We start from the raw sequence: 9,503 nt of genomic DNA on the forward strand, positions 1-9,503 counted from the left end.
ATTATAGGTTATGCCTAAAGGAACAATTAAATTTGAGCTAAAATTAGAATCTATAATTAGTTATTGAAAATTGGTGGTCCCTACTAAATTTTTTTTTCGAAAAAAATTTACGGAGGTTTTAAACCCCCATAATTTTTAAATAAATATTTATTATAAAAAAAAATTTAGAGTAATGGGGGGTCAACCGCCGCAAAATAACCCTCGCAAATTAATTATGATAGTCGGGAAAAAACTGCCGCAACTTATTTGTAACGGCTCATATTATGGGGGTTTTGAGAACTGCCAAAATTATAGTTTGCAGGGGTTTTAAACCCCTGCAAACCTTAAAATTAACCCTCGCAATTTGACCCATTTTTGATAGTGACAATTTTATCAACTCTAATTTATCCTCCTGCTAAAAAGCGAAGGAGCTCTCTAGAGTTCGTAATTTGAGGAAGATGAAGATTACAAGAATTATAGTATTTTTCATTCTGCATGTTACAAAAGATCAGTCTCGTATCCATTGTATTTTTCATTCTTTGTATCATAAGTGCACTACTTAAAAATGTTCTTTATAAACTAACTTAGTTAATATTAAATTAATAAAAATAATCAACCTTTGTTAATGATGTTCCGACTTTTGACGGAATATCTTTCATTTTTTTCTAGGGATAATTGTATGTTTTCAGGTAGCTGATGTTGTGTTTAATACTGGATTTGAGTGTTTTCCAGTTAAGGAGTTAGCTGAAGAAGAAACTTTGAAAAATAGCAGAAAAAGGCCACTGACGGGCAAACTGACGAACCGTTAGGGTATCTGCCAGTGTAAAACAGAAAGGAGAAAATGAGTAACCCCTATGACGGTCCAAGAGGCAGACCATCAGTAACTCAATGAACCACCAACGTAGCCGTCAATTTGGAATAGAACCTAGATATCTGGAGGATCAAGTGGTGACATGTGTGATGGGCTGCCGGACCAGTGACGGACCACCGACATAACCGTTAACCCTTATCCAGAACATCGCATTTTGGGACTCTCAACGATGGTCTACTCGACAGACCATCAGTCTACCGATGAGCCGTCGATGTGACCGTTAACTTGGACGTGGCTTTTTCTGAGTTTAAATTTTAAATCCTCTGAATATTTAAGCTAGAATCATGGATCTAAACATTGTATGCCTATTCTTATTCTCTTTTAAAGATTTCAAGAAAAAATCTTGTGATTTTTGTATGTAATTTCTGAATTTATTTATGAGAAACATAATGATTTCTTATTCTTCTTCTTCTTCTTCTTCTTCTTCTTCTATTGAAATGCATGGCTAAGCTCCCATAACTAGGGTTATGGGAGCGTTGATGTGAACAACTATTTGGGGTTGTGAAAACATTTGATTTCCATGGTTAACTGAAGTTGTATAAACCCTTCTTCACAATAATGACCTTTCTTGGTTGCAAACTTGAAGGGTGAGCCCAAAAATATCACTTGTTCGAATAGAAAAGTGCTTGTTGGGAAAAGAAAAGGTTTACATGGAATCTAAGGGCTTTAACCTTCAGGTTAAGGGTTGATGCCTTAACGGGATCAACCCACATGAGAGAATAAGTTGAATAAATTAATCCATCTTTTAAGATTGAGAGAATTGAAGGATAATCTACTCATTTAGGTTGAGAGACAAATGGGTAAATTATAGGATTCAATAACTCTTGCTATTGAAGTGATTAATTGGAAACTCAAAATTAATTTACAACCATAGCTTCTTGAACGTCTTGGTGACCATAACTCTAGTTTGTATACTCTCATTGAATTATTATTTGTAATAAGAATCATTGACTGGAATTCTTTCTGTTACAACTAATAAAATTAAATTTACAAATCAAAAGCCCCCTTTTATTTGGAACCTTTGATAAACAGTCTAGTAATAACCAAAATACTTAGTGAACATAGTATTCCCTGTGAGATTCGACCCCAACCTAGTTGGGTTATATATTGGACAATGACCGCTTACTTTCTCTTAAGAGAGGTGTAATTTCCATTTTCGGGGAATACGGTTGTCAATTAAGTTTGTGATTGTTAATTGACCTTTGGTCAAGTTTCCCAAATTTTAATTTTATGTGTTGTTTTTGGTTCGTTACAGGTTCATTGTTGTTTATGCCACGCACCATAAGTTCAGGCATTTATTAGCTCATTTAATAGCTCTTAAACCCTTTATTATATTCCTGGGCTTACTAGCAAAGGTTCCATAGCTTTCAAGATGTACCCTCATCCCTCTTGAGTCATTCAATTGAGGTAAAACGAGACGCATATTCTCGGATTCTTGATTATGGTGTACCGGGCTTTTATTTCTTGAAAATATTTTCTGATCATCTTTTGATGAAAACTTGAAGTCTAGTGAAGCCATGTGGGGCTTATTTCGATTCACTAGCATAATTGTTTTGATATTTATTTCCTTTTTCAAAATACAAAACCAAAGTCTAGTGAAGCCGTGTAAGGCCTTTTTTGATTCACTAGCAGCTGGCTATTTACTCTGTTGTTCTTGCATTGGTTGGAAACGTGGTGGAAGGCGGTGTTAATAAATTATTATGGCATAGGCCATGGAATTGTGGATGATTATTGTTGTTATGAGGTTTAGGTGAACTAGTATGTTTGGGGTGTTTGATAGATGGAAATAGTTTTTGATATTATTGTTAATCATAGTCAGAGTGAGTTGTTAATTTGTATAGCGGGTGATGAGAAAAATGAATTTAATGATTGAATTGCTATGGCATTAATGATAAGAAGGAGATTTAGTAGGTTTGAACCGTATGTACGGGAGCTTAAGTTTATTTGTTTGTGATCAAGTGTGATATTGTGTGTTGAGGTAGTAGTATGCTTAAGGTGTTATGGGGATTTTTTTTTAAGTTATTAAATGTTAAGTGGTTAGTGTTATCCTTGATCGAGTAAGTATGAATGATGATATGTGGTATACAATGTAATTGTGAGTTAACTTGGGCATTAGAGGCTGACGAGGGTTATAGCTTGAGATGTGATGTTAGTAAAGCATGAAGAAGTTAGTATGGTTTAGCGAAGGTTTGATGTATCCATGGTAAGTGCTAGAATCTAAGCTGCGGAGTGCATGAATTGTTGTATGATAACTTTTGAAGTTGTCTAAGTTGGTGGGTATTTGAGAGTTATGTTAAGATTGGGTTTTGCGCTCATGGGTGTAGTTATGCGAGTTAAGTTATGGATCTTGTGTATGGGTATATCCGGGGACCCTAGAGTAAAGTGAATGCCATGGACTAGAGTTTGTATGGTGATTCATTAACTTGGAGTGTTGGCTTAAGTCTAAGGGGGAGATAGTAGAAAAAAATTAACTAAGTTAAATTGCGGGATTCAGGTAGGTGTATCGGTGGGTTGTAAGTTGGTGGTGAGAAGGAGTGGTGTTGATCCTATTTTACCCTAGCCTTTTCGATGACTTCGATATTTTCTCATGCCTTAAGTTCATTCTCCCGATCATAATACATGTTTATGCATATCATGGGAAATCATGTATTCTCCTAACTATCGAAATATGGAGTCCCAATTTTTCTAGCGGGCGAAATCGACATTCCATAAGCTATAAACTCCAAACTTAAGTTGCGCGGTTCATAATGCATGTCCTTAAGTTTTATTGTATGTTCAAGTTCAGTCCACCGGCAACACCCTTAGCGACCAATAAGATTCAATTTATGTCTTGGGTGTCCTTAAACTTTAATCTTGATTCTGGTTGAATTCATGCATTTGATGCCCTAGTTCTCCGTCCTCAATAACCGCACCAAGTCATACACAATATTCCTTCATATTCTACCCTTTCATGACTTTTCATTTGTCGAAGGAGTGTGGATAAATAGTGGTGACGATAAGAGGGAGTGAGCGGTTTTTTGTTGATAAAAATTATGGCATGTTCATTTTAGCTAAGGTGGCAAGTGTGGAGTAAGCTTGAGGCTAGGCTTTTGATGGATGTCATGGTTATTTGAAGCATTTCGTGTTGTGTTTTTGAAAGTGGTTGTGTGATGGTTTATCTAGGTTTGTAGGTAGGGAATTGTTGAAGTGAAGTCTTGAGCATGGCTTAGTTAATTGGAAAAGTTAGTGAGTGTTTTCTTAAGAATAGTGCCCGGAAGTTGTCTTAATAAAGGATTGTAGAATTTGAAAAAGGTGTTTTATGGGTGTTGATTAGGAGTGTATATGTAATTATAAAGATAGGCTTGAACATCATGTGTGTTTATATGGACAGAGATTAAAGTTTATATTATCGATAAGTTTTATGTCTATGTTGATTTAGAAGTCTAAGCTAAAAGCTCTTGTAAATTGATCTTGCATAGCACTCATGTATTGTGAATATATCTCCTGTCTGAGGATATTAGTTGCAAGCCTTGGCCTTGCTATAAGTTGAATTTCGTATAGGCCTATGAATAGTTCCCTAAGCTTCAAGACTTGTTGATATGAATACGATGGTTGAAAATGGTGAGTATTAAGTGGATTAGAGTTGATTGAGTGGTAATAAGAATTATGTGTGAGATAAGGAATTGTAACAATGTGGATGTGTGTAAATTTATAATTCGGAATGGTGCTATATTACAGTGTTAGGTAGAGGAATTGGTGACTCCAAATTAAGCTTGAAAATGAGGAAAGAGAGTTTGGCTTAGTTAGATTCGAATAGCCAAGATTGCAAATGCCTTGTGAGAATTATGAATTGAATCATGTAAGTATGGTATTTGGGGAAAATAGTATTGCGGAGAAAGGGTGTGCTAAGCGTATTAATAAGGTTGAAAGTAAGGAGTTGTACTGTGTGGGGTCTAGTACTTTTATTTTGATATAAGACTGATCGACATACGCTCCGTACTTAAAATTGGGGTCGAGTTATAAATCCTTATTTCAATATATATATATATATATATATATATATATTGTTCGGACCATATCCCAAACCCAATTGCTTCCTAGTAGCGTTGAAAAAAACTTGGAAAGATTTTGAATCATGTCCTAATTGAATGAGAGTGTGTCTTGATTCGGTCCGTGCACCTAGAAATTCAACTTGATAGTTATTCCGACGAATTCATATATTTCTTCTATCTTCCGATGTGGTCCAACTCACTACTTGAAGTTTCATGAGCATAACCATTTCAAGAATGATTTATTTGTGTCGAAGCGAGTTACCAAATTCTATTTACCCTTTTCTTTTGTTCCCGACCCAAGTATTAATCCATGGATCGATCATAAAGTGTCCCGCGTATCAATTAGTATTATTCGGGGAGAACCGATCCCAAAAGGGAGATATTGTGATATCCCGAGTTTTCATATCCTAGATCTTTCATCTCTTTCTTTGTGAATGCGTATTTAAATTGAAGTTAATTATTTTTCCTTCATCCAACTCTTTTAGTAATATACTCAACTATGTCGTTGTGATTATCATAAGCTTATGCGTCGGAAAGTACTCCAAAGCTTAGAAAAATATAAACTTGTTCATCAAGCTATTTTAGTTGCATATCCTCAATTTTCCTTGTCTTCCTAACCCAACGAGCGACATTCGGGGACGAATGTTTCCAAGGGGTAGATGATGTAATATCCTGAGTTTTCCCGTTAAATATTGTGCTCCCAAATGTGTTGAGTCGTTAAAGCCTTTTTATCTTTCCAAGAGTCCGTTGAGATCTCGGACGAAAATATGTTGAATTTCGTTCTTTATTGTGATTAATTATTTTTCTGTGTGGAATTTCTAGATATGCGACCCGTCATCGCGTAGAGCATCGAATAATCTTTCTAACGATATATGGATCATCCAAAACGGACACTCGAGCGATGAGTTATCATAATTTCGATCTAACCGTGAATAGTGGTGAACAGTAAATGTGCAGGAAAAAATACTGAGGCCAGAGGAATTTTAGGGTCAACTTCAAACGATTATAACTCCTTGTACATAACGATCTGGGCGAGATACTATATATCAACAGAAAGCTCTGAGAGTCCTTTTTCCAATGAAATTGGTTTCTTCCAATTTGTCTATCGGAGCAAAAAGTCATGGTCGATCTACTTCAGCCTATCAAAACAGTCTACCAAAGGACAAATTTGACATTATTTGATTTTTAAGGGTATTTTGGTCATTCCCACTCCCATCCATCCGGGTAAACCATGGATTTAAGTCTATTAAGAGCATTCAATAGCTCATTTTTCTCCAAAATTTCCTAAGGCTCAAACCCCAACCCTACTACTCCAAATTTCTTCCTTCTATGTCTCTTATTGAACCGTAGAAATTTCAATTGATTTGGGATTCGAGTTGATCTTGTTAAGGGCTTCGAGAAGCACCTTTTATTTTTGTGAACAAAGTTCTGGAGTCGGAAGTTCATATTCATCTTCCATTTTTAGGTATGTGGGGCTTTGAACAAGAATAATTCTTCCGTTCTTGTGCCCGTATCTTTAATTTTTATTATGGATTATTATGAGTTTGGCAAATGAATTTATTTCCAAGATATCTTACCAAAAGATTTTGATAATGTATATATGTAAATTGTTCAAGCTTGCCAATTATGATTATTTAATGGATTCATATGGTTCTGTAAGTTGAATTATGTCTAATTAATTCGATTATGAACTTATAAAGATTTGAATTGTAAGTTTTGAATCACATGAGTATTTGACTATTTTCGTTCTATGAATTGAGATTTAATATTGGGATTCTTGGTGTTTCTATCAAGAATTGATATATTTTGGACATGTATCCACGTTTTAAGTTCAAGAATGAATTATTGGTATTTCCAAGTGTTTTGGAGCCATATGTCAAATTTTGAGCCTCCTTATGACGATTTGAGTTATTGGATATATTGATATCGAAGTTACAATGAGTCTTGGTATTTTTCGGATGGTTTTGATGAGTTAAATTATTGAAAATGTTACATATTGAGTCTTCATATTCTTGTCCAAATATTGAGTCGGTTCTGGTTCAATGCATTGATACCTTGTTGATGTTGAGGAAGATTAAAATGTTTTGAGCTAAAATGTGTTGAGTTAGGAATCCACAAATTGATATGATTTGATAAACGAGAAAAAGATTTGATTTGATCTTTATGATAGACCCTTGTGATATTGTGGCAGATTTCCTAACGCGTTCTGAGCTTGTTGGGGAGTAGTACTTATTACAGAGAGGGAAATTTGGTATTTCCCCAAACCTATGTGCCACTGTAGGGTTGTTTGATGGTGATATTATTGGCCAGAGAGCCCAATTATGATTATTGCAGTTTTAAGATTGTACTCCCTGGCAAAGAGTATGATGCTCCCGCCAACGGGGGTTTCAAACGTTGGTATTCCATGTAGCTCACATGGGGTTGTCGGTTATAGGAAACTCCTGTGTCCATAAGATTAAGTTTCTTGAATTACCGAGTCACTCCGAGAATTGAGTCAAAGAGTTGAGATGTTTATGATGTTTTATGGTCATTTATGATGATTTATAATTACCTATGATGATTTTTGACGATATGATAATTTATGATGATTTAGGATGATTTATCATAATTTAGATTTATAATGATTTATATGGATTACAAGATTTTATCATATGAACTGTTTATTATGAAATTACGAAAAGTATGATTTGATATAACTCAAGCCAAGTGAGTCATCATTTTTCGTATGCATGTTTTCATGAAATTGGTTATACTATTTATATAGTTGCAAGCACCCCCACATACTCGGTATATTTTAAAGTGCTGACCCACATATTTCCATGGGCTACATTCTTACCAAAATATAGGTACAAGCTGTAGCGCACATAGCATGTTCAGCTGGGTCGCAGCTCTCGATCGGCAGGTGATTAGTCCTTTTGATTCAGGGACTGGAGTTGTTCAGATTTGAGGTATATTGTATTTTCTGTATTCATTTATATTGAGCAGGGGTAGTTGGGAGTCATGACCTGGCTATCTTTGGTCAATGCTAGTAGAGGATTCATAGACAGTCACTAGTAGTCAGTGTATTCAGTTTCAGATTTGTATATATTTGAGCAGAATTGTGATCGTGTAAATTTACTTTCATGTTGGTCAGACTAAGTTATGGCTTGCTTCTACATTATTCCGTTTATTTTATGTATTTTATTCAGTTGCTTTGGGTTATGCCAGATGAAGGGTTAGCTTGGGGTCACTTGTGACCTTAAGTACCATGTGACGTCTTGGGATCCGATTTTGGGGCGTTACAGAAGTGTAGTGGAAAGAATAGTGGTAAGGGCAATTTATTGAATATGTATAGATGAATTTTTGCTTATGATTGAATTAGTAATGAAGTGATATACCCTTGTTTGTTAGTTTAGTGAAGTTAGAGAAGGAGATTATTAGTTAAGATGGATTGTTGTTTGCTTGAAGTATGAAAAGAGTTATTGATGGTATTTGTTGTGTTAGGAAAGTATAGGTTTTGATGGAAGTACTTGGTGGTTGTGTATTGTTAATTTAGGCTTTCCTGAAATTGCAAGAGGAAGTTTAGTTGAAATTTATAGAGCTATGAAAGTAATTTAGGTGTGAAGATGAGTAAATAGTAATGATATGAAGAAGGAGGATGTGTTAACAGATTATGAATAAGATAGGCCATATGATTATGATCGATTGTCATTGTGTACTTGTTTTTCTTAATGTTGTTTTCTATAGTTTTAAAGTGAAAATTGTGTGTGAGATTGGGTTGTAAATCATGTTTAGCTCTAGATATTAAGTTTGAACAGTCGATGGTTCGGTGGTTGATGCTAGTAATATAAAGGTGATCTAGTACGCCTGAACAGTGTATGCAAGAATGTAAGATCATGTGTTTGTAATTAAGTATGATGTAGAGGTGTGCCCAAGGTGCTATGGGGCTGCATTATTTTTTGAGGATTATTGTATATTGTGTGGTTAGTAGTAACGTTGAGTTGCTAGGTGAAGAAATGCTAGTTAGATAATTTATATTGTTCTTGATAGCTAAGTTAAGGAGTTATGATTGAAGATGTTGAGTCTTTTTAGTATGATTTTATTCTCATGGTTTGGGAAAAATATAAGTACAGAAGTGTGATCTTGGTAGGCTATGATTGTGTGATTAGAAATGTAGATATGGTTGCAAATAAGAGTGTAAGTCTTTGATGATGATTATTGAAGCTAGGAATTAAGGATGGCATATGGATAGGTTGTTCAAGAATGAAGTCGGTAAGTTCGAAATTAGTTTATTCTTGTGAGTTTAGCATTTATGTGTAGATAATAGAATGATGAAATTATGGCTTAATCTCCAGAATATGTGGAATATTCCTTTAGGGGTATTTTCCTTAAAGTTATATGTGGTTTTAATGATATGCTTGAATGTCATGTTGGGTGTAAAATGATGTATGCAATATGCACTAGTGAATCCATATCAAGAGTTTTAAATTAGTCATTGAAGTGGTAAGGCATAGTATGCTTAGGGTGTGAGCTCTAAGAAGATATAGAATATTGAACCTTGTGGTTTAGACTAGTATTGTGGTTTGACGTGTTGTATCTTGTGATTTAGTGTTGGGCTTGATCATGGTGAAAGAACTTAGTTT

This window comes from Capsicum annuum, chromosome 10 (assembly GCF_002878395.1).
Source record: "Capsicum annuum cultivar UCD-10X-F1 chromosome 10, UCD10Xv1.1, whole genome shotgun sequence".
Classification (NCBI taxonomy): domain Eukaryota; kingdom Viridiplantae; phylum Streptophyta; class Magnoliopsida; order Solanales; family Solanaceae; genus Capsicum; species Capsicum annuum.